The sequence below is a fragment of the Stenella coeruleoalba genome, assembly GCF_951394435.1.
Source record: "Stenella coeruleoalba genome assembly, contig: scaffold_34, whole genome shotgun sequence".
Taxonomy (NCBI): domain Eukaryota; kingdom Metazoa; phylum Chordata; class Mammalia; order Artiodactyla; family Delphinidae; genus Stenella; species Stenella coeruleoalba.
This window is the reverse complement of record NW_027646159.1, coordinates 243,177-270,127: the sequence shown is the minus strand read 5'-3', so window position 1 is coordinate 270,127 and position 26,951 is coordinate 243,177. Positions and strand designations below refer to the sequence as shown.

The 26,951-nt window shown below is 44.2% G+C and overlaps 2 long non-coding RNA genes across 8 annotated transcripts in view; both read right to left on the bottom strand.

Annotated features, from left to right (window-relative positions):
- The window catches only part of LOC307181293, a 359,275-nt gene that overhangs the window by 95,301 nt on the left and 237,023 nt on the right, over positions 1-26,951 (bottom strand). The window lies entirely within an intron of this gene.
- LOC307181299 lies at positions 14,925-22,347 on the bottom strand. The gene is made up of 3 exons (XR_013826377.1): positions 22,330-22,347; positions 17,900-18,010; positions 14,925-14,945 (listed from the first exon to the last, which is right to left on the bottom strand). It is a non-coding gene; the product is annotated as an uncharacterized lncRNA (long non-coding RNA).

Here is a 26,951-nt window from a genome sequence, read left to right as displayed (position 1 = left end):
ACAAACCTGCAGAGTTATAAATGACAGCTATCGTCCAAAAATAGACTGAAGTAAGGCTGCCAAGAGGACTTGAAAGCGGGGCAGAATTGCAGGAAACCGATTTCAGGAGGTAGACTGGAATTGCATTGAAAGCATAGGAAAAGAGGCAGAACGTCCACAATGATGCACTTGGCCAAAAAGGGCGTATGCGTTTTTTCCTGAATATATTCAGGAAAAAACGCATACGCCCTTTTTGGCCAACCAAGCAAGCTTGCAAAGGAAATCTGCACTACAATGAAGTCTCACTTCCCCCCGGTCAAAAGGGCCATCTGAAAAAAGTGTAAAATCCAGAAAGGCAGGACAGGCCATGGAGAACTGGGAGCCTTGTTATGCTGATGGGCGGGATGTAAATTGCCAACAACCACTCGGGAGAAGTGCATGGTGTTTCCTGAAACATCTAAAAAACAAAGCAACAGAGCCTAGGGCACTTCCACTTATGGTCCTATAGCTTAGGGAAATTAAAATCAAAAAGACACAGCCACCCCAAAGTTTGGAACGGCTCTGTTTACAAGAACCCCGTTTACAGTACAAGTTCAACATCGCAGAAAGTGAAAAATGGATAAAGAACTTGTGGTACTTATGTACAATGCAGTATCACTCAGCAATGAAATCTATGTCATCAGGCCCGTAGCAGCATAATGAGTGGATTCAGGTACGATGATTCTAACTGAAATAAGTCACACAGAAAAAGAAACATCATAAGATATCACTAATACACGGAATGTAAACTTGGCTACACAGGAACTGCATTCCAAAACAGAACAGGGTCTCAAATTTAGAAAACCAACTTATGCTTGCTTAAGGGGAAAGGTGAGTTGGGGTGCTGCATAAAGCCAGAGATTGAAATGAGCACAGATAAAGTTCCTTAAGCCAAATATGGAATAGACAAGAGCTACTCCTTGCTGAACGAAATGGACTCAAAACCCCATATTAAACGCCTAAGAATGTACCTGACTAGTAAGTATCTTAAAACCTATGGATTGCTATGCCTCCAAAAGAGAATCAAGCATGTGTACAGGGGCATAAACGCAGCAGTGATAGGATTGGAGAGGTTTGGTGAGCAAATGAAGACCCTTTGAAGTCATATTGCATGGTACCCATTACACGGGTCTCAACTCTCCAGGTTTAAGGTATTCTTCCTTCAGCTAAAACATGCGTGTGGAACCTAGAGTATGATCAACCATGTGAACGGGAGACGTGTTCAAATATGTCTCAGTTTTCCTCCCCTGGTACTCGGGTGCAACATTCCAGACGCTTTACTAACACTCTCCCCACTTGGAGAGTCAGTCCCTTTAACCTCCTGTTTGGCCCAGTTTGCAATTTCTGCGGAAGATGAACAGGAATAGCGAGAACCAATGAGAGGCTAGCTGGAGGTGTCTGGACGGGCAAATTTAACTCTCATTTCCCACCAGGAAGAGGAATTAACCAAAGGCTCAGCATGCCGGGCCGGAACCAGATTAGGGCCTGAAGCCATCCTGCGGAGTTGCGGCCAGGTCACAAGAAAGCGAGTTGAAGAAAGGAGCTCAGGGGCACTGCAATTCACACACCTGCAGAGTTATAAATGACAGCTATCGTCCAAAAATAGACTGAAGTACGGCTGCCAAGAGGACTTGAAAGCGGGGCAGAATTGCAGGAAACCGATTTCAGGAGGTAGACTGGAATTGCATTGAAAGCATAGGAAAAGAGGCAGAACGTCCACAATGATGCACTTGGCCAAAAAGGGCGTATGTGTTTTTTCCTGAATATATTCAGGAAAAAACGCATACGCCCTTTTTGGCCAACCAAGCAAGCTTGCAAAGGAAATCTGCACTACAATGAAGTCTCACTTCCCCCCGGTCAAAAGGGCCATCTGAAAAAAGTGTAAAATCCAGAAAGGCAACAGGCCATTGAGAACTGGGAGCCTTGTTATGCTGATGGGCGGGATGTAAATTGCCAACAGACACTCAGGAGAAGTGTATGGTGTTTCCTGAAACATCTAAAAAACGAAGCAACAGAGCCTAGGGCACTTCCACTTATGGTCCTATAGCTTAGGGAAATTAAAATCAAAAAGACACAGCCACCCCAAAGTTTGGGACACCTCCGTTTACAAGAACCTCGTTTACCGTACAAGTTCAATATCACAGAAAGTGAAAAATGGATAAAGAACTTGTGGTACTTACGTACAATGCAGTATCACTCAGCAATGAAATCTATGTCATCAGGCCCGTAGCAGCATAATGAGTGGATTCAGGTACGATGATTCTAACTGAAATAAGTCACACAGAAAAAGAAACATCATAAGATATCAGTAATACACGGAATGTAAACTTGGCTACACAGGAACTGAATTACAGAACAGAACAGGGTCTCAAATTTAGAAAACTAACTTATGCTTGCTTAAAGGGGAAAGGTGAGTTGGGGTGCTGCATAAAACCAGAGATTGAAATGAGCACAGATAAAGTTCCTTAAGCCAAATATGGAATAGACAAGAGCTACTCCTTGCTCAACGAAATGGACTCAACACCGCATATTAAACGCCTAAGAATGTACCTGACTAGTAAGTATCTTAAAACCTATGGATTGCTATGTCTCCGAAAGAGAATCAAGCATGTGTACAGGGGCATAAACGCAGCAGTGATAGGATTGGAGAGGTTCGTGAGCAAATGAAGACCCTTTGAAGTCATATCGCATGGTACCCATTCCACGGGTTTCAACTACCCAGGTTTAAGGTATTCTTCCTTCAGCTAAAACATGCATGTGGAACCCAGAGTATGATCAACCATGTGAACGGGAGACGTGTTCAAATATGTCTCAGTTTTCCTCCCCTGGTACTCGGGTGCAACATTCCAGACGCTTTACTAACACTCTCCCCACTTGGAGAGTCAGTCCCTTTAACCTCCTGTTTGGCCCAGTTTGCAATTTCTGTGGAAGATGAACAGGAATAGCGAGAACCAATGAGAGGCTAGCTGGAGGTGTCTGGACGGGCAAATTTAACTCTCATTTCCCACGAGGAAGAGGAATTAACCAAAGGCTCAGCATGCCGGGCCGGAACCAGATTAGGGCCTGAAGCCATCCTGCGGATTTGCGGCCAGGTCACAAGAAAGCGAGTTGAAGAAAGGAGCTCAGGGGCACTGCAATTCACAAACCTGCAGAGTTATAAATGACAGCTATCGTCCAAAAATAGACTGAAGTAAGGCTGCCAAGTGGACTTGAAAGTGGGGCAGAATTGCAGGAAACCGATTTCAGGAGGTAGACTGGAATTGCATTGAAAGCATAGGAAAAGAGGCAGAACGTCCACAATGATGCACTTGGCCAAAAAGGGCGTATGCGTTTTTTCCTGAATATATTCAGGAAAAAACGCATACGCCCTTTATGGCCAACCAAGCAAGCTTGCAAAGGAAATCTGCACTACAATGAAGTCTCACTTCCCCCCGGTCAAAAGGGCCATCTGAAAAAAGTGTAAAATCCAGAAAGGCAGGACAGGCCATGGAGAATTGGGAGCTTTGTTATGCTGATGAGCGGGATGTAAATTGCCAACAACCACTCGGGAGAAGTGTATGGTGTTTCCTGAAACATCTAAAAAACAAAGCAACAGAACCTAGGGCACTTCCACTTATGGTCCTATAGCTTAGGGAAATTAAAATCAAAAAGACACAGCCACCCCAAAGTTTGGAACGGCTCTGTTTACAAGAACCTCGTTTACAGTACAAGTTCAACATCGCAGAAAGTGAAAAATGGATAAAGAAGTTGTGGTATTTACTTACAAAGCAATATCACTCAGCAATGAAATCTGTGTCATCAGGCCCTTAGCAGCACAATGAGTGGATTCAGGTATGATGATTCTAACTGAAATAAGTCACACAGAAAAAGAAACATCATAAGATATCAGTAATACACGGAATGTAAACTTGGATACACAGGAACTGAATTACAGAACAGAACAGGGTCTCAAATTTAGAAAACCAACTTATGCTTGCTTAAGGGGAAAGGTGAGTTGGGGTGCTGCATAAAACCAGAGATTGAAATGAGCACAGATAAAGATCCTTAAGCCAAATATGGAATAGACAAGAGCTACTCCTTGCTCAACGAAATGGACTCAACACCGCATATTAAACGCCTAAGAATGTACCTGAGTAGTAAGTATCTTAAAACCTATAGATTGCTATGTCTCGGAAAGAGAATCAAGCATGTGTACAGGGGCATAAACGCAGCAGTGATAGGATTGGAGAGGTTCAGTGAGCAAATGAAGACCTTTGAAGTCATATTGCATGGTACCCATTCCACGGGTTTCAACTACGCAGATTTTAGGTATTCTTCCTTAAGCTAAAACATGCATGTGGAACCCAGAGTATGATCAACCATGTGATCTGGAGACGTGTTCAAATATGTCTCAGTTTTCCTCCCCTGGTACTTGGGTGCAACATTCCAGACGCTTTACTAACACTCTCCCGACTTGGAGAGTCAGTCCCTTTAACCTCCTGTTTGGCCCAGTTTGCAATTTCTGCGGAAGATGAACAGGAATAGCGAGAACCAATGAGAGGCTAGCTGGAGGTGTCTGGACGGGCAAATTTAACTCTCATTTCCCACCAGGAAGAGGAAATAACCAAAGGCTCAGCGTGCCGTACCGGAACCAGATTAGGGCCTGAAGCCATCCTGCGGTGTTGCGGCCAACTCAAAAGAAAGCGAGTTGAAGAAAGGAGCTCAGGGGCACTGTAATTCACAAACCTGCAGAGTTATAAATGACAGCTATCGTCCAAAAATAGACTGAAGTAAGGCTGCCAAGAGGACTTGAAAGCGGGGCAGAATTGCAGGAAACCGATTTCAGGAGGTAGACTGGAATTGCATTGAAAGCATAGGAAAAGAGGCAGAACGTCCACAATGATGCACTTGGCCTAAAAGGGCGTATGCATTTTTTCCCGAATATATTCAGGAAAAAACGCATACGCCCTTTTTGGCCAACCAAGCAAGCTTGCAAAGGAAATCTGCACTACAATGAAGTCTCACTTCCCCCCGGTCAAAGGGCCATCTGAAAAAAGTGTAAAATCCAGAAAGGCAGGACAGGACATGGAGAACTGGGAGCCTTGTTATGCTGATGGGCGGGATGTAAATTGCCAACAGCCACTCCGGAGAAGTGTATGGTGTTTCCTGAAACATCTAAAAAACAAAGCAACAGAACCTAGGGCACTTCCACTTATGGTCCTATAGCTTAGGGAAATTAAAATCAAAAAGACACAGCCACCCCAAAGTTTGGATCGGCTCTGTTTACAAGAACCTCGTTTACAGTACAAGTTCAACATCGCAGAAAGTGAAAAATGGATAAAGAAGTTGTGGTATTTACTTACAAAGCAATATCACACAGCAATGAAATCTGTGTCATCAGGCCCTTAGCAGCACAATGAGTGGATTCAGGTATGATGATTCTAACTGAAATAAGTCACACAGAAAAGGAAACATCATAAGATATCAGTAATACACGGAATGTAAACTTGGCTACACAGGAACTGAATTACAGAACAGAACAGGGTCTCAAATTTAGAAAACCAACTTATGCTTGCTTAAGGGGAAAGGTGAGTTGGGGTGCTACATAAAACCAGAGATTGAAATGAGCACAGATAAAGTTCCTTAAGCCAAATATGGAATAGACAAGAGCTACTCCTTGCTCAACGAAATCGACTCAACACCCCATATTAAACGCCTAAGAATGTACCTGACTAGTAAGTATCTTAAAACCTATGGAATGCTATGTCTCCGAAAGAGAATCAAGCATGTGTACAGGGGCATAAACGCAGCAGTGATAGGATTGGAGAGGTTCGGTGAGCATATGAAGACCCTTTGAAGTCATATTGCATGGTACACATTACACGGGTCTCAACTCTCCAGGTTTAAGGTATTCTTCCTTCAGCTAAAACATGCATGTGGAACACAGAGTATGATCAACCATGTGAAGGGGAGACGTGTTCAAATATGTCTCAGTTTTCGTACCCTGGTACTCGGGTGCAACATTCCAGACGCTTTACTAACACTCTCCCCACTTGGAGAGTCAGCGCCTTTAACCTCCTGTTTGGCCCAGTTTGCAATTTCTGCGGAAGATGAACAGGAATAGCGAGAACCAATGAGAGGCTAGCTGGAGGTGTCTGGACGGGCAAATTTAACTCTCATTTCCCACCAGGAAGAGGAAATAACCAAAGGCTCAGCGTGCCGTGCCGGAACCAGATTAGGGCCTGAAGCCATCCTGCGGTGTTGCGGCCAGGTCACAAGAAAGCGAGTTGAAGAAAGGAGCTCAGGGGCACTGTAATTCACAAACCTGCAGAGTTATAAATGACAGCTATCGTCCAAAAATAGACTGAAGTAAGGCTGCCAAGAGGACTTGAAAGCGGGGCAGAATTGCAGGAAACCAATTTTAGGAGGTAGACTGGAATTGCATTGAAAGCATAGGAAAAGAGGCAGAACGTCCACAATGATGCACTTGGCCAAAAAGGGCGTATGCGTTTTTTCCTGAATATATTCAGGAAAAAACGCATACGCCCTTTTTGGCCAACCAAGCAAGCTTGCAAAGGAAATCTGCACTACAATGAAGTCTCAGTTCCCCCCGGTCAAAAGGGCCATCTGAAAAAAGTGTAAAATCCAGAAAAGCAGGACAGGCCATGGAGAACTGGGAGCCTTGTTATGCTGAAGGGCGGGATATAAATTGCCAACAAACACTCGGGAGAAGTGTATGGTGTTTCCTGAAACATCTAAAAAACAAAGCAACAGAGCCTAGGGCACTTCCACTTATGGTCCTATAGCTTAGGGAATTTAAAATCAAAAAGACACAGCCACCCCAAAGTTTCGAACGGCTCTGTTTACAAGAACCTCGTTTACAGTACAAGTTCAACATCGCAGAAAGTGAAAAATGGATAAAAAAGTTGTTGTACTTACTTACAAACAATATCACTCAGCAATGAAATCTGTGTCATCAGGCCCTTAGCAGCACAATGAGTGGATTCAGGTATGATGATTCTAACTGAAGTAAGTCACACAGAAAAAGAAACATCATAAGATATCAGTAATACACGGAATGTAAACTTGGCTACACAGGAACTGAATTACAGAACAGAACAGGGTCTCAAATTTAGAAAACCAACTTATGCTTGCTTAAGGGGAAAGGTGAGTTGGGGTGCTGCATAAAACCAGCGATTGAAATGAGCACAAAGTTCCTTAAGCCAAATATGGAATAGACAAGAGCTACTCCTTGCTCAACGAAATGGACTCAACACCGCATATTAAACACCTAAGAATGTACCTGACTAGTAAGTATCTTAAAACCTATAGATTGCTATGTCTCCGAAAGAGAATCAAGCATGTGTACAGGGGCATAAACGCAGCAGTGATAGGATTGGAGAGGTTCAGTGAGCAAATGAAGACCTTTGAAGTCATATTGCATGGTACCCATTCCACGGGTTTCAACTACGCAGATTTTAGGTATTCTTCCTTCAGCTAAAACATGCATGTGGAACCCAGAGTATGATCAACCATGTGATCTGGAGACGTGTTCAAATATGTCTCAGTTTTCCTCCCCTGGTACTCGGGTGCAACATTCCAGACGCTTTACTAACACTCTCCCCACTTGGAGAGTCAGTCCCTTTAACCTCCTGTTTGGCCCAGTTTGCAATTTCTGCGGAAGATGAACAGGAATAGCGAGAACCAATGAGAGGCTAGCTGGAGGTGTCTGGACGGGCAAATTTAACTCTCATTTCCCACCAGGAAGAGGAAATAACCAAAGGCTCAGCGTGCCGTACTGGAACCAGGTTAGGGCCTGAAGCCATCCTGCGGTGTTGCGGCCAGCTCAAAAGAAAGCGAGTTGAAGAAAGGAGCTCAGGGGCACTGTAATTCACAAACCTGCAGAGTTATAAATGACAGCTATCGTCCAAAAATAGACTGAAGTAAGGCTGTCAAGAGGACTTGAAAGCGGGGCAGAATTGCAGGAAACCAATTTCAGGAGGTAGACTGGAATTGCATTGAAAGCATAGGAAAAGAGGCAGAACGTCCACAATGATGCACTTGGCCAAAAAAGGCGTATGCGTTTTTTCCTGAATATATTCAGGAAAAAACGCATACGCCCTGTTTGGCCAACCAAGCAAGCTTGCAAAGGAAATCTGCACTACAATGAAGTCTCACTTCCCCCCGGTCAAAAGGGCCATCTGAAAAAAGGGAAAAATCCAGAAAGGCAGGACAGGCCATGGAGAACTGGGAGCCTTGTTATGCTGATGGGCGGGATGTAAATTGCCAACAACCACTCGGGAGAAGTGTATGGTGTTTCCTGAAACATCTAAAAAACAAAGCAACAGAACCTAGGGCACTTCCACTTATGGTCCTATAGCTTAGGGAAATTAAAATCAAAAAGACACAGCCACCCCAAAGTTTGGATCGGCTCTGTTTACAAGAACCTCCTTTACAGTACAAGTTCAACATCGCAGAAAGTGAAAAATGGATAAAGAACTTGTGATACTTACGTACAATGCAGTATCACTCAGCAATGAAATCTATGTCATCAGGCCCGTAGCAGCATAATGAGTGGATTCAGGTACGATGATTCTAACTGAAATAAGTCACACAGAAAAAGAAACATCATAAGATATCAGTAATACACGGAATGTAAACTTGGCTACACAGGAACTGCATTCCAAAACAGAACAGTGTCTCAAATTTAGAAAACCAACTTATGCTTGCTTAAGGGGAAAGGTGAGTTGGGGTGCTGCATAAAACCAGAGATTGAAATGAGCACAGATAAAGTTCCTTAAGCCAAATATGGAATAGACAAGAACTACTCCTTGCTCAACGAAATGGACTCAACACCCCATATTAAACACCTAAGAATGTACCTGACTAGTAAGTATCTTAAAACCTATGGATTGCTATGTCTCCAAAAGAGAATCAAGCGTATGTACAGGGGCATAAATGCAGCAGTGATAGGATTGGAGAGGTTCGGTGAGCAAATGAAGACCCTTTGAAGTCATATTGCATGGTACCCATTACACGGGTCTCAACTCTCCAGGTTTAAGGTATTCTTCCTTCAGCTAAAACATGCATGTGAAACCCAGAGTATGATCAACCATGTGAACGGGAGACGTGTTCAAATATGTCTCCGTTTTCCTCCCCTGGTACTCGGGTGCAACATTCCAGACGCTTTACTAACACTCTCCCCACTTGGAGAGTCAGCGCCTTTAACCTCCTGTTTGGCACAGTTTGCAATTTCTGCGGAAGATGAACAGGAATAGCGAGAACCAATGAGAGGCTAGCTGGAGGTGTCTGGACGGGCAAATTTAACTCTCATTTCCCACCAGGAAGAGGAAATAACCAAAGGCTCAGCGTGCCGTGCCGGAACCAGATTAGGGCCTGAAACCATCCTGCGGTGTTGCGGCCAGCTCAAAAGAAAGCGAGTTGAAGAAAGGAGCTCAGGGGCACTGTAATTCACAAACCTGCAGAGTTATAAATGACAGCTATCGTCCAAAAATAGACTGAAGTAAGGCTGCCAAGAGGACTTGAAAGCGGGGCAGAATTGCAGGAAACCGATTTCAGGAGGTAGACTGGAATTGCATTGAAAGCATAGGAAAAGAGGCAGAACGTCCACAATGATGCACTTGGCCAAAAAGGGCGTATGCGTTTTTTCCTGAATATATTCAGGAAAAAACACATACGCCGTTTTTGGCCAACCAAGCAAGCTTGCAAAGGAAATCTGCACTACAATGAAGTCTCACTTCCCCCCGTTCAAAAGGGCCATCTGAAAAAAGTGTAAAATTCAGAAAGGCAACAGGCCATTGAGAACTGGGAGCCTTGTTATGCTGATGGGCGGGATGTAAATTGCCAACAGACACTCAGGAGAAGTGTATGGTGTTTCCTGAAACATCTAAAAAACAAAGCAACAGAACCTAGGGCACTTCCACTTATGGTCCTATAGCTTAGGGAAATTAAAATCAAAAAGACACAGCCACCCCAAAATTTGGGACGCCTCCGTTTACAAGAACCTCGTTTACCGTACAAGTTCAATATCACAGAAAGTGAAAAATGGATAAAGAACTTGTGGTACTTACGTACAATGCAGTATCACTCAGCAATGAAATCTATGTCATCAGGCCCGTAGCAGCATAATGAGTGGATTCAGGTATGATGATTCTAACTGAAATAAGTCACACAGAAAAAGAAACATCATAAGATATCACTACTAGACGGAATGTAAACTTGGCTACACAGGAACTGCATTCCAAAACAGAACAGGGTCTCAAATTTAGAAAACCAACTTATGCTTGCTTAAGGGGAAAGGTGAGTTGGGGTGCTGCATAAAACCAGAGATTGAAATGAGCACAGATAAAGTTCCTTAAGCCAAATATGGAATAGACAAGAGCTACTCCTTGCTCAACGAAATGGACTCAACACCCCATATTAAACGCCTAAGAATGTACCTGACTAGTAAGTATCTTAAAACCTATGGATTGCTATGTCTCCAAAAGAGAATCAAGCGTGTGTACAGGGGCATAAATGCAGCAGTGATAGGATTGGAGAGGTTCAGTGAGCAAATGAAGACCCTTTGAAGTCATATTGCATGGTACCCATTACACGGGTCTCAACTCTCCAGGTTTAAGGTATTCTTCCTTCAGCTAAAACATGCATGTGAAACCCAGAGTATGATCAACCATGTGAACGGGAGACGTGTTCAAATATGTCTCAGTTTTCCTCCCCTGGTACTCGGGTGCAACATTCCAGACGCTTTACTAACACTCTCCCCACTTGGAGAGTCAGCGCCTTTAACCTCCTGTTTGGCCCAGTTTGCAATTTCTGCGGAAGATGAACAGGAATAGCGAGAACCAATGAGAGGCTAGCTGGAGGTGTCTGGACGGGCAAATTTAACTGTCATTTCCCACCAGGAAGAGGAAATAACCAAAGGCTCAGCGTGCCGTACCGGAACCAGATTAGGGCCTGAAGCCATCCTGCGGTGTTGCGGCCAGCTCAAAAGAAAGCGAGTTGAAGAAAGGAGCTCAGGGGCACTGTAATTCACAAACCTGCAGAGTTATAAATGACAGCTATCGTCCAAAAATAGACTGAAGTAAGGCTGCCAAGAGGACTTGAAAGCGGGGCAGAATTGCAGGAAACCGATTTCAGGAGGTAGACTGGAATTGCATTGAAAGCATAGGAAAAGAGGCAGAACGTCCACAATGATGCACTTAGCCAAAAAGGGCGTATGCGTTTTTTCCTGAATATATTCAGGAAAAAACGCATACGCCCTTTTTGGCCAACCAAGCAAGCTTGCAAAGGAAATCTGCACTACAATGAAGTCTCACTTCCCCCCGGTCAAAAGGGCCATCTGAAAAAAGTGTAAAATCCAGAAAGGCAGGACAGGCCATGGAGAACTGGGAGCCTTGTTATGCTGATGGGCGGGATGTAAATTGCCAACAACCACTCGGGAGAAGTGTATGGTGTTTCCTGAAACATCTAAAAAACAAAGCAACAGAACCTAGGGCACTTCCACTTATGGTCCTATAGCTTAGGGAAATTAAAATCAAAAAGACACAGCCACCCCAAAGTTTGGAACGGCTCTGTTTACAAGAACCTCGTTTACAGTACAAGTTCAACATCGCAGAAAGTGAAAAATGGATAAAGAAGTTGTGGTATTTAGTTACAAAGCAATATCACTCAGCAATGAAATCTGTGTCATCAGGCCCTTAGCAGCACAATGAGTGGATTCAGGTATGATGATTCTAACTGAAATAAGTCACACAGAAAAAGAAACATCATAAGATATCAGTAATACACGGAATGTAAACTTGGCTACACAGGAACTGAATTACAGAACAGAACAGGGTCTCAAATTTAGAAAACCAACTTATGCTTGCTTAAGGGGAAAGGTGAGTTGGGGTGCTGCATAAAACCAGAGATTGAAATGACCACAAAGTTCCTTAAGCCAAATATGGAATAGACAAGAGCTACTCCTTGCTCAACGAAATGGACTCAACACCGCATATTAAACGCCTAAGAATGTACCTGACTAGTAAGTATCTTAAAACCTATAGATTGCTATGTCTCCGAAAGAGAATAAAGCATGTGTACAGGGGCATAAACGCAGCAGTGATAGGATTGGAGAGATTCAGTGAGCAAATGAAGACCTTTGAAATCATATTGCATGGTACCCATTCCACGGGTTTCAACTACGCAGATTTTAGGTATTCTTCCTTCAGCTAAAACATGCATGTGGAACCCAGAGTATGATCAACCATGTGATCGGGAGACGTGTTCAAATATGTCTCAGTTTTCCTCCCCTGGTACTCGGGTGCAACATTCCAGACGCTTTACTAACACTCTCCCCACTTGGAGAGTCAGTCCCTTTAACCTCCTGTTTGGCCCAGTTTGCAATTTCTGCGGAAGATGAACAGGAATAGCGAGAACCAATGAGAGGCTAGCTGGAGATGTCTGGACGGGCAAATTTAACTCTAATTTCCCACCAGGAAGAGGAATTAACCAAAGGCTCAGCATGCCGGGCCGGAACCAGATTAGGGCCTGAAGCCATCCTGCGGTGTTGCGGCCAGGTCACAAGAAAGCGAGTTGAAGAAAGGAGCTCAGGGGCACTGTAATTCACAAACCTGCAGAGTTATAAATGACAGCTATCGTCCAAAAATAGACTGAAGTAAGGCTGCCAAGAGGACTTGAAAGCGGGGCAGAATTGCAGGAAACCGATTTCAGGAGGTAGACTGGAATTGCATTGAAAGCATAGGAAAAGAGGCAGAACGTCCACAATGATGCACTTGGCCAAAAAGGGCGTATGCGTTTTTTCCTGAATATATTCAGGAAAAAACGCATACGCCCTTTTTGGCCAAGCAAGCAAGCTTGCAAAGGAAATCTGCACTACAATGAAGTCTCACTTCCCCCCGGTCAAAAGGGCCATCTGAAAAAAGTGTAAAATCCAGAAAGGCAGGACAGGCCATGGAGAACTGGGAGCCTTGTTATGCTGATGGGCGGGATGTAAATTGCCAACAGACACTCAGGAGAAGTGTATGGTGTTTCCTGAAACATCTAAAAAACAAAGCAACAGAGCCTAGGGCACTTCCACTTATGGTCCTATAGCTTAGGGAAATTAATATCAAAAAGACACAGCAACCCCAAAATTTGCGACGGCTCTTTTTACAGGAATCTCTTCTACGGCACAAGTTAAATATCCCAGAGAGCAAATAATGGATAAAGAAGTTGCGGTACTTCTGTACAACAGAATACCACTCAGCAATGAAATCTATGTCACCAGGCCCGTACCAGCATAATGAGTGCATTGAGGCACGATGATTCTAAGTGAAATAAGTCACACAGAAAAAGAAACATCATAAGGTATCACTAATACACGGAATGTGAACTTGGCTACACATGAACTGAATTACAAAACAGAACAGGGTCTCAAGTTTAGAAAACCAACTTATGCCTGCTTAAGGGGGAAGGTGAGTTGGGGTGCTGCATAAAAGCAGAGTTTGAAATTAGCACAGATACCGTTCCATAAGCCAAATATGTAATAGAGAAGAGCTACCCCTTGCTCAACGAAATGGATTCAACAATGAGGTATCACCTCACACCTGGTAGAATAGGCATCATTGAAAATCTACAAACAAAAAATGCTGGAAAGGGTGTGGAGAAAAGAACCCTCTTCCACTATTGTTGGGAATATAAATTGATACAGTCATTATGGAGAACAATATGGAATTTCTTAAGAAACTAACAATAGAATTACCATATGATACAGCAATCCCAGTACTGGACATATACCCAGACAAAACCATAAATCAAAAAGAGTCATTCACCGCAATGTTCATTGCATCACTATTTACAATATCGAGGTAATGGAAGCAACCTAAATGCCCACAGACAGACGAATGCATAAAGCTGTGGTACATATATAAAATGGAATATTACTAAGCCATGAAAAGGAATGAAATTGGGTCATTTGTAGAGACGTCGATGGATCTAGAGACTGTCATACAGAGTGAAGTAAGTCAGAAAGAGAAAAACAAATCTTGTATATTCATGCATATATGTGGAACCTAGAAAAACTGTACAGATTAACCATTTTGCAAGGCATAAATAGAGCAACAGATGTAGACAACAAACGTATGGACAACAAGGGGGGAAAGCTGTTGGGGGGGTGGTGGTGGGAGGAGTTGAGAGACTGGGATTGGCATGTATACATTTATATGTATAAAATAGATAACCAATAAGAACCTGCTGTATAAAAATATAAAATAAAATTCAAAATTAAAAAGAAATAAAATTTAAAAAATAAAACAGAAAAAACAATTATTCCCTGCACATACATGTATTTATATGAATAAATTATTTCCATGCTTATATCTGTAAATACAAAAAAGAGGAATAAAATCTACCTTGAACCAAAAATGAAAAAGAGAAAAAAAACACAGAACCCACCAGTTACACAGAGGAAAACCGTATCAGGGCACTTGCTCCAGTTGTAAACAATTCTGAAGTTGGTCAGTGGTGGGGAATCGTCTCCCATTCAACCAGCAGCCCCCACGCAACAAGCATCCTCATTGCAAAGCTGGGGCACCGTGCCGAGGCATCTGTGAGTAAACGTGAGCTGAGCCCCAGGCCAGTTGCTGCTGAACTATTCCCACCCGTCCCAGGTAAAACACCTGAATATATACAAGGACTTGAAAGCCTAGAGGAAGGGCCATAGAGCCACACGAGTGACAGCATGCCGGCCGACTTGGTGCCTGCAGGCCAGCCAGGATGGTCCTGGCCCTGGGTGCTCTTCTGGAAGATTTCCATTTCCCTGCCTGAGATACCCGTCCTGTCCCTGCCCCCACTGCTTTTTTCCTTCCTCACCTCTGCCCAGGGAGAAATTCCAGCAGCAGGTATGGGTGACACATCCTCTTCTTTAGCAGGTGGCAGCCTGGCAACTGCTGCAGAAAGTCCAGCAGAGCCCCACTCACACTGGGCCACCCACAAAGCCGTGGCCTCTCACTCCCTCCCACCAGCCCAGCCCCGAGACTGCTGACAGGGCAGAGAAAATGGCGTCAGGCACGGCTGCAGGGGCTCTTGCTGCCTGGAGTGGTATTTATATTGATCTCAACCCAGGCACACCTGGGGAGGGCTGGCCGGCACGGTAAGGCTGCCCAGGTCAGCCAATCATCACCCCTCAGGGGCTCACAGTTGCAGAAAATGGAACTTGCTGAACCGGCCAGGTCCAAGGAACAGGTGTGGGCTCCTGAGAGTCAGGATAGACAAGGGGCTGCAGCTTTGGCTTGTTTTCTAATCATTTTATCTGGCCCATGAGTGGGAGACAACTTCAAGAAAACCCTCTCCTAATGAGAGGAACCCAGGAGTCAGGCAGAGGAGGGGTGGGTGGTGGTTGGAGACAGAGGCCTGGTGACCCGGGTGCAGTGGAAGTCTCTGGAAGACCAGGTGGAGGGAGGCCTCACGGAGTGATGCCCAGGGTCACAGACCTGTCGCAGCTGCTGTTTGTTAGTTCAAGTCCTGCTCTGAGGTGCTCTGTGTCAGCTCTGAGCGACAGGTGAGCTGGGGGTGCTCTGCAATGAGGGCTATGTGCACGGTTCCTGTGTGCCCAGCCCTGCCACGGTACCTGCAAGGGTAGCTCTGTATCCTGGGAGGGGCCTGACCACGAGAGCCCCATGGGCTGGGGTGGGGGTGGGGTACCTGCCCAGGTGAGCTCCATATTCTGGGATTGGTCTGACCACGAGAGCCCCATGGGCTGCTGGGGACCTGGTAAAGGATGTCAGGACAGGTAGTGAAGCCACCGAGGATATACCTCCAGTTGCTCCTAATTCCTACACCCTGCTGGTCATTCTACCAACCACCAGGACATGGTATTCTGTATTAGTCTTCAATGATGCCTTCTTTTGTATTCCATTAGTCCCAGAGTCACAAGAAATTTTGGCTTGTGAGTGGCAGGACTCCACATACAACTAAAACAATACTTCCGGGCCGTCTGGCCCCAAGGGTGCAAAAATTCCCACACCATCTTTGGGGAAAGCTTAGCTAAAGACCTAAAAGTTCTACCTCTGGAAAAGGAAACCCTCCTTCAATATGCAGACGACATTCTGATCACCAGCCCTACTAAGGAGGCCTCTGAACTACCAAGCCAATAAAGGATAGAAGTTGTCCAAGAAAAAGCTCAAATATCACAGACTGCGGTGACCTGCCTGGGCTTCATTCTCACAGAAGGTCAGAGAAGCCCATCCCAGGAAAGGGAAGAAACCATTTTCAGCCTTACCCCTTTCTAAAACTAGAAGACAGCTTAGGGGTTCCTGGGGAGGCCAGGGTTTGCTGCTTCTGGATCCCTAACTACAGTCTACTAGCTGGGCCTCTATATGAAACACTGAAAGGAAAAGATGATGATCCTTTTGAATAGAATCCAGAAGTGGCCTTTCAAGAATGGAAAGAGCAGTCAATTCAGACCCTTGCCCTGGAACTCCCTAATTTAGCTAAACCCTTTGACCTTTACATTCCCGGTGAAAGGTGAATCGCCATTGGAGAATTAGTGCAAAAACTGGGACCGCTTGAAATGGAACAATGCAAGAATGCCATCCAGGTAGGATAAACTACGGTCACTAAGGGGCTTGGCCCACTGCCACATCTGGCCAAGATACTGGCGGTATCTAAAAACCTGGAAATCAGCAGCCCAAAAGGCCACCTCCCTCCTAAGGGAAAAGGACCCCACGTGGTGATCCTAACCACCAACCATGCCCTGAAGTTGCAGGGTTCGCTCCGTGGGCACACCGACCTCGAGTGAGGAGGCCCTCCAACTCCAACATCCAGAGGGATAACCGGGGGCAACAGGGCACCATGACGACTCGTGTGAACATCACTTGACCTGGAGTTTCTCTCATAAAACAACAAGAGTGTGTCCCAAAAGAGTAGACTACTGCTTGCAGGACTTACTGCACCCAGAGGGGAGCTAATAATCTTGGCGGGGGAACAGTATACCACACTGTCACCATAGAAAAGCCTACAGACACCGTGATGATGGTGGCCAATAAGACCGGCTGGACTCCTGTTTACTTCAAAAGGCTGTTGACTCAGTAGCCATCATGGTCCTTGGTCACCACTGACCCTGGACTGTCTGGGAGTTGAGCGGGCAGGGCTCTGACACCTGGTGCTGTTTGTACGTTAATTCAGGGGCCTAATTGAAGAAAGCGCAGACTACTGGTCAGAGCATCTAGGCTGGCAGAGACGGTCAGCCTAAGGTGGCCGAACAAATGTGGGGCGGGGTGAAACCGGCCCCCACAGCGTCTCTGCACATCTCTTTCCTGGACCCTTAAAGGTCATTAGAATCTATAACACTTCCAATGCTGGTGCTCAGGTGGACGAGCAGGGAGGCAGGGGTCCTGGGGACAATCAACGTCACCGGGAGGCTGCTGGGGAGAAGCTCTGACCCTCGCCCCAGGGTATGAGGGCTCCCAACTCAGCACTCAGCAGTTACAGAAGAAGGGTCTGCACCCTCAGCACTCCAAGAATGAGGAACGGGACAAAAGGCAGAGGAGGGGTTTGTCCCCAGCAAAGCCCATTAAAAATCCCTGGGAGATAAAAATAGAATCTGGGCAATAAAGTCAAGTCTAACCTTTTTTATCCTTTGTGCTTTGTCTAATTTCACGTGCTCCTAGGGTCCCGCATGCAGAGGTTCCACACCCGGCACTTCAGACCAGATTTCCTAGTGCAGAATGGCTGGGTCGACACCTCAGCTCCTGGGGCCCAGTGCAGACTCCACGATATAGAGCCTGAGCTACAGCCAACCCGGCCCTCGAGAGCTCCGCCGCCTCCCTCCCTCCCACTGACTCTGACAGGATCTCTACACAGCAGCCCAGCCCACAGCCCACGGGGTAGTGCATGCTCTCACCTCTCCATTCTCTGATCAAAATATAAAGTTTCCTTTGCTTGTGAACCAAACTCAGTCTCGATCTGTTGGCCCCAATGACACTGGGCAGGGGGACACTTGTTGGGGTCCACTCTGGAGGATCAGTAACAGAAATTGAGACTATTGTAACCTCAATGAACAGATGTGTGAGCCAAACTGTAGTTAACATAGAACAGTGTATAAGGCTCGGGTAAAATAAGATGTTTTTAACACTTCCATTTGATATTTCCATCACTTTTTATAAGCAAGTTCAGTGAAAAGGTTTGTCTTATTTGTCAGGTCAATATTAGAGAAACGAAGTGATTTCTTTCCAAGGATGTACAGCTAATAATCTTGGTTAAACCTTCAATCTTGTTTTAAATGCTTTTCCATTGAAAATGATACCTCTCTTTCAGCTCCCCCATTTCTGAGAAGTATAAAATCTTATAATTTATTATTACCAAAGGGGAAAGGTGGGAGGAGGGATAAATTAACAGTTTGGAATGAACACATACACACTGCTATGTATAAAATAGATCATCAGCAAGGAACTACTGTATAGCACAGGGAACTACACTCAACATTTTGCAATAACCTATAAGGGGAAATAATCTGAAAAAGAATAGATATTTTTATTGACATCATCTATCAATGACAGTTAAAGTGTAGCCTAAGGGAAGCTGGTGGTGAGTGCTTCTGACCCTGAAGACTTCAATCATCTAAAGTTTGGACTCTGCCTACTTCCCAAGGCCCTTAATGAACATATGTGTAGCCGTAGCTTAAAAACTTCCCCAGTTTGGGTTTCGGGGAGACACTGATTTTGAAAAAGCCCTGGTGTTCTCCTTACATGAATGGGACTCTTCCTACTGCTAAAACATGTCTGTCACACCCAGAGGATGGTATACCGTCTGATCGGGAAGAGTTTGGAAAAGGCATCTCATCTCCTCATCTCCTGGTGCTCGGGTTCACCCCTCCAGCGTCTTTACTAACAGTCTCCCCACTTGGAGATGTCAGCACTGTCAACATCCTGTTGCGTACAGTTTGGAATTTGTCCAGAGGATGAAGCGGAAGGATGAGGAACAATGAGAGACAAGTCCTAGGTGTTCAGACAGGCACATGTCACTCTAATTTCCAATCAGGAAGACGAATTGACCAAAGGCTAAGGTTGCCCATGGAAACAGTATAGGGCTTGAGGAAATCCCGCTGCTTTGTGGCCAGTTCCCATAAACACGAGTTGAACAATGGAACTCAGGGGCAGTAAAATTCACAAAACTGCAGAGTTGAAAATATCCATCACTGAAAAATGTCTTGAGGAAAGTCAGAGAAAAGGACTTGTAAGCAAGGGAGAATGGCAGGAAAGGGATTTGAGGAGGTAGAAAGGACTCGCCATTAAGCACAAGAAAAGGAGCTGAACATTGCCAACATTGCCAACATTGCAGTTGGCCAAAAAGGGTGTATGCGTTCTTTTCTGTATATATTCAAGAAAAGGGCATACACTTTTTTAGCCAACCAAACAGGTGGGCACTGGAAGTCAATACTACAAAAGATATCACTTCGCATCAGTCAGAAGAGCCATCCTCATAAAGCGTAAACAACAGAAATGCAGGACAGGGCAACGAGAAGAGGGAGCCCTGTGAGACTTATAGTGGAAATGTATATTGCCAACGGCCATTCTGGAGAAGTGTATTGTGTTTACTAAAGCATCTAAAAAATGAGCTACAGAGCATAGGGCACTTGCACTCATGGACGTATATCTTGGGAAAAACAAAAATCGAGAGGACACAGACACCCCAATGTTTACCCCCTCTCTGTTTAAAAGATCCTCGACTAGGATATAACTTAATTGTCTCTGGAGGGAAAAAATGGATAGAGATGTGGTACTTAGGTAGAGTGGAATATTATTCAGCCTGGAAATCAATGAAATATGGCCAGTTGTAACAACTCCGGAGGAGTTACGTATGATCATTCTAAGTGACAGAATTCAAAAAGAAAAAGACACATATCATAAGATATCACTTAAAGGTGGAATCCAAAATGGCTACACATGAAATAAATTACAAAACAAAAACATAGTCAAATATGTAGAAAACACGCATAAGGCTGCTAAACGGGAAAGGTGGGGAGGGGTGAGGCATCATCCAGGAGGTTGAAATTAGCAAAGATACCATTCCAAATACCAAACTGATAATCAACAAGGCCTACACGGTAGCTAAAAGAACTGCACTCAGCACACTCAAGTCACCGGAAAAGAATATATACGACTGGTAAGAATCTGAAAAAGAATTTATTGATGTCTCTCTGTACGTGAATCAAGTGGATGTACAGCAGCAAGAAACAGAGCTTTGAAAATCAGCTGTAACCAATATAGTAATAAATTGAAAAAAATAAACGACAGAGAGACAGAGAAAACCTCTTACAACTTTTCCTCAGGGACGATGATGCAACATGGATTGAACACATCTAGACCCACAGCAGGATGAGACATAAGGCTGGAAACTGTTTGCGCTAAGAGAAATGTGAGGTTGGGTGAGGAAATGCACACCCTTTAAAGTAATACTACCTGGTACCCATTCAATGGGTCCCAAATCTGCAGGTTCAAGGGATCTTCCTACAGCTAAAACATGCATGGAAAACCCAGAGGACTGTACACCATGTGATCGGGAGATGTGTCTAATATGCACCTCATTTATCCTCTCCTGGTGCTCCTGTTCACCATTCCAGCCACGCTACTTAGAATCTCCCCACTTGGAGAATCAGCACATTTAAACTTCTGTTTCACACATTTTGCAAATTGTGAGGAGGATGAACGGGAAGAGGGGGAACCAATGAGAGAAGAGTTGTAGGGGTTTGGACGGGCACATATCACTCTAATTTCCCATTAAGAGTAAGAATTAAAGAAAGGCTCAGCCTGCCTCGCCGGAGCCAAAATAGGGCCTGAAGCAATCCTGCGGGTTTGAGGCCAGCTCACAAAAGAGCAACTTAAAAAATGGAGCTCAGGGTCACTGCAATTCACAAACCTGCAGAGTTATAAATGAAAACTAACGTCCAAAAATATGTTGAGGTAAGGCAAAGAAGAGGATCTGAATGCAAGACAGAATTGCAAGAAACAGATTTCAAGAGATAGATTGGACTCGTCTTTAACGCACATGAAAAGCGGCAGAATTTCGACAATGATGCAGTTGGCCCAAAAGGGCGTATGTGTTTTTTCCTGATTATATCCAGGAAAAAACGCATACGCACTTTATGGGCAACGAAGCAAGCAAGCAATGCAAATGTGCACAACAAAGAAGTCTCACTTCCCACCGGTCAAAAGGGCCATCCTAAAAAATTGTAAAAACCAGAAATGCAGGACAGGCCATGGAGAACAGGGAGCCTTTATACGCTGATGGGCAGTGTGTGAACTGCCGAGAGCCACTCTGGAGAAGTGTATGGTGGTTCCTAAATCATCTAAAAAACAGAGCTACAGAGCATAGGACACTTCCAATCATGGGAGTATATCTAGGGAAGTCTAAAAATCAACAAGACACAAGCACACCACAGTTTAGGGCTACTCTGTTTACAAGAACCTCAACTTCAGTACACCTTAAATATCCCAGGAAAGAGAACAATGGATAAAGAAGATGTGGTACTTATGTACAATGGAATATCTCTTCACCATGAAATCAATGTAATAAGGCTAGTAGAAGGATAAAGAGTGGATTTAGGTCCAATAATACTACTTGAAATAAGTCAAACAGAAAAAGAAACATATCATAAGATATCACTTATAGAGGGAGGGTAAATATGGCTGCACAAGAAATGAATTACAGAACAGAACAGTGTCTCACATTTAGAAAACACACTTATGTCAGCTTAAGGGGAAAGGAGAGGTGGGGTGATGCATAAAACCAGAGTTTGAAATTAGCACAGATACCGTTCAATAAACCAAATAGGTATTAGACAAGATCTACACCTTGCTCAATGAACAGGCCTCAACACACCCTATACACCGCAGAGAAATATATCTGAGGAATAAGAATCTTAAAACCCATGTATTGATATATCTCCATAAGGGAATCAAGTGTGTGCAGAGCAGCACAAACACAGCAGTGAAAAGGAGCTAAACCCCATTATAGAAATAAATTTTAAAAACAAAACGCTGAAACAATGAAAGAGAGAAAAATTCTTACAAAATTCGCTCAGGGGCTGTGATGCAACCTGGATTGACCACATATAAACCCACAGCTGGATAAGACATAAGGCTGGACACTTGGGGCTGACAGGATTGGTGAGCTTTGGTGAGCAACTGCCGAAAGTTTAATGCAATACTTCATGCTACTCAGTCCAAGGGTCCCAACACTCCAGGTTGAAGGGAATCTTCCTACAGCTAAACCATGCTTGGGAAACCCAGCGACTGGTATACCATATGATCGGGAAAGGTTTCTAAAACGCACCTCATTTTTCCTCTCCTGGGGCTCCGGATCGACATTCCAGCCGCTTTACTAACAACATCCCAACATGGAGTCAATGCCTTTAAGTTCTGGTATCGCACAGTCTGCAGTTAGTGCAGAGGATGAATGGGAATAGGGGGAAACAGTGAGAAACTAGCTGTAGCAGTTTCAATGGGCACATGTCACTCTAATATCACATCAGTAAGAAGAATTAACCAAAGGCACAGCAGGTACCCCAGAAGAAAAATAGGGCTTCAAGGAATCCTGTGGTTATGGGGCAATACCACAAAAATAAGAGCTAAAAAATGGAGCTAAGGGCCACTGCAATTCAAAAACCTGCAGAGTTATAAAGGCCAACTATTTTTAAAAAATATATTGAGGTAAGGCTATGAAGAGGCATTGAAAGCAAGGCAGAATTGCAGGAAACCGATTTCAGGAGGTAGACTGGAATTGCATTGAAAGCATATGAAGAGAGTCAGAAACTCGACAATGATGCACTTGGCCAAAAAGGGCGTATGTGTTTTTTCCTGAATATATTCAGGAAAAAACGCATACGCACTTTTTGGCCAACCAAGCAAGCTTGCAAAGGAAATCTGCACTACAATGAAGTCTCACTTCCACCTGGTCAAAAGGGCCATCTGAAAAAAGTGTAAAATCCATAAAGGCACGACAGGCCATGGAGAACTGGGAGCCTTCTTATGCTGATGGGCGGGATGTAAATTGCCAACAGCCACTCTGGAGAAGTGTATGGTGTTTCCTGAAACATCTAAAAAACAAAGCAACAGAGCCTAGGGCACTTCCACTTATGGTCCTATAGCTTAGGGAAATTAAAATCAAAAAGACACAGCCACCCCAAAGTTTGGGACGGCTCTGTTTACAAGAACCTCGTTTACAGTACAAGTTCAATATCGCAGAAAGTGAAAAATGGATAAAGAACTTGTGGTACTTACGTACAATGCAATATCACTCAGCAATGAAATCTATGTCATCAGGCCCGTAGCAGCATAATGAGTGGATTCAGGTATGATGATTCGAACTGAAATAAGTCACACAGAAAAGAAACATCATAAGGTATCACTAATACAGAGAATGTGAACTTGGCTACACATGAACTGAATTACAAAACAGAACAGTGTCTCAAGTTTAGAAAACCAACTTATGCTTGCTTAAGGGGGAAGGTGAGTTGGGGTGCTGCATAAAACCAGAGATTGAAATGAGCACAGATAAAGTTCCTTAAGCCAAATATGGAATAGACAAGAGCTACTCCTTGCTCAACGAAATGGACTCAACACCGCATATTAAACGCCTAAGAATGTACCTGACTTGTAAGTATCTTAAAACCTATGGATTGCTATGTCTCCGAAAGAGAATCAAGCATTTGTACAGGGGCATAAACGCAGCAGTGATAGGATTGGATAGGTTCAGTGAGCAAATGAAGACCCTTTGAAGTCATATTGCATGGTACCCATTCCACGGGTTTCAACTACCCAGGTTTAAGGTATTCTTCCTTCAGCTAAAACATGCATGTGGAACCTAGAGTATGATCAACCATGTGATCGGGAGACGTGTTCAAATATGTCTCAGTTTTCGTACCCTGGTACTCGGGTGCAACATTCCAGACGCTTTACTAACACTCTCCCTACTTGGAGAGTCAGTGCCTTTAACCTCCTGTTTGCCCCAGTTTGCAATTTCTGCGGAAGATGAACAGGAATAGCGAGAACCAATGAGAGACTAGCTGGAGGTGTCTGGACGGGCAAATTTAACTCTCATTTCCCACCAGGAAGAGGAATTAACCAAAGGCTCAGCGTGCCGTGCCGGAACCAGATTAGGGCCTGAAGCCATCCTGCGGTGTTGCGGCCAGGTCACAAGAAAGCGAGTTGAAGAAAGGAGCTCAGGGGCACTGTAATTCACAAACCTGCAGAGTTATAAATGACAGCTATCGTCCAAAAATAGACTGAAGTAAGGCTGCCAAGAGGACTTGAAAGTGGGGCAGAATTGCAGGAAACCGATTTCAGGAGGTAGACTGGAATTGCATTGAAAGCATAGGAAAAGAGGCAGAACGTCCACAATGATGCACTTGGCCAAAAAGGGCGTATGCTTTTTTTCCTGAATATATTCAGGAAAAAACGCATACGCCCTTTTTGGCCAACCAAGCAAGCTTGCAAAGAAAATCTGCACTACAATGAAGTCTCACTTCCCCCCGGTCAAAAGGGCCATCTGAAAAAAGTGTAAAATCCAGAAAGGCAGGACAGGCCATGGAGAACTGAGAGCCTTGTTATGCTGATGGGCGGGATGTAAATTGCCAACAGACACTCGGGAGAAGTGTATGGTGTTTCCTGAAACATCTAAAAAACAAAGCAACAGAGCCTAGGGCACTGCCACTTATGGTCCTATAGCTTAGGGAAATTAAAATCAAAAAGACACAGCCACCCCAAAGTTTGGGACGCCTCTGTTTACAAGAACCTCATTTACAGTACAAGTTCAACATCGCAGAAAGTGAAAAATGGATAAAGAAGTTGTGGTATTCACTTACAAAGCAATATCACTCAGCAATGAAATCTATGTCATCAGGCCCTTAGCAGCACAATGAGTGGATTCAGGTATGATGATTCTAACTGAAGTAAGTCACACAGAAAAAGAAACATCATAAGATATCAGTAATACACGGAATGTAAACTTGGCTACACAGGAACTGAATTACAGAACAGAACAGGGTCTCAAATTTAGAAAACCAACTTATGCTTGCTTAAGGGTAAAGGTGAGTTGGGGTGCTGCATAAAACCAGAGATTGAAATGAGCACAGATAAAGTTCCTTAAGTCAAATATGGAATAGACAAGAGCTACTCCTTGCTCAACGAAATGGACTCAACACCGCATATTAAACGCCTAAGAATGTACCTGACTAGTAAGTATCGTAAAACCTATGGATTGCTATGTCTCCAAAAGAGAATCAAGCATGTGTACAGGGGCATAAACGCAGCAGTGATAGGATTGGAGAGGTTCGGTGAGCAAATGAAGACCCTTTGAAGTCATATTGCATGGTACCCATTACACGGGTCTCAACTCTCCAGGTTTAAGGTATTCTTCCTTCAGCTAAAACATGCATGTGGAACCCAAGTATGATCAACCATGTGAACGGGAGACGTGTTCAAATATGTCTCAGTTTTCCTCCCCTGGTACTCGGGTGCAACATTCCAGACGCTTTACTAACACTCTCCCCACTTGGAGAGTCAGCGCCTTTAACCTCCTGTTTGGCCCAGTTTGCAATTTCTGCGGAAGATGAACAGGAATAGCGAGAACCAATGAGAGGCTAGCTGGAGGTGTCTGGACGGGCAAATTTAACTCTCATTTCCCACCAGGAAGAGGAAATAACCAAAGGCTCAGCGTGCCGTACCGGAACCAGATTAGGGCCTGAGGCCATCCTGCGGTGTTGCGGCCAGCTCAAAAGAAAGCGAGTTGAAGAAAGGAGCTCAGGGGTACTGTAATTCACAAACCTGCAGAGTTATAAATGACAGCTATCGTCCAAAAATAAACTGAAGTAAGGCTGCCAAGAGGGCTTGAAAGCGGGGCAGAATTGCAGGAAACCGATTTCAGGAGGTAGACTGGAATTGCATTGAAAGCATAGGAAAAGAGGCAGAACGTCCACAATGATGCACTTGGCCAAAAAGGGCGTATGCGTTTTTTCCTGAATATATTCAGGAAAAAACGCATACGCCCTTTTTGGCCAACCAAGCAAGCTTGCAAAGGAAATCTGCACTACAATGAAGTCTCACTTCCCCCCGGTCAAAAGGGACATCTGAAAAAAGTGTAAAATCCAGAAAGGCAGGACAGGCCATGGAGAACTGGGAGCCTTGTTATGCTGATGGGCGGGATGTAAATTGCCAACAACCACTCGGGAGAAGTGTATGGTGTTTCCTAAAACATCTAAAAAACAAAGCAACAGAACCTAGGGCCCTTCCACTTATGGTCCTATAGCTTAGGAAAATTAAAATCAAAAAGACACAGCCACCCCATAGTTTGGAACGGCTCTGTTTACAAGAACCTCGTTTACAGTACAAGTTCAACATCGCAGAAAGTGAAAAATGGATAAAGAAGTTGTGGTATTTACTTACAAAGCAATATCACTCAGCAATGAAATCTGTGTCATCAGGCCCTTAGCAGCACAATGAGTGGATTCAGGTATGATGATTCTAACTGAAGTAAGTCACACAGAAAAAGAAACATCATAAGATATCAGTAATACACGGAATGTAAACTTGGCTACACAGGAACTGAATTACAGAACAGAACAGGGTCTCAAATTTAGAAAACCAACTTATGCTTGCTTTAGGGTAAAGGTGAGATGGGGTGCTGCATAAAACCAGAGATTGAAATGAGCACAGATAAAGTTCCTTAAGCCAAATATGGAATAGACAAGAGCTACTCCTTGCTCAACGAAATGGACTCAACACCCCATATTAAATGCCTAAGAATGTACCTGACTAGTAAGTATCTTAAAACCTATGGATTGCTATGTCTCCGAAAGAGAATCAAGAATGTGAACAAGGGCATAAACGCAGCAGTGATAGGACTGCAGAGGTTCGGTGAGCAAATGAAGACCCTTTGAAGTCATATTGCATGGTACC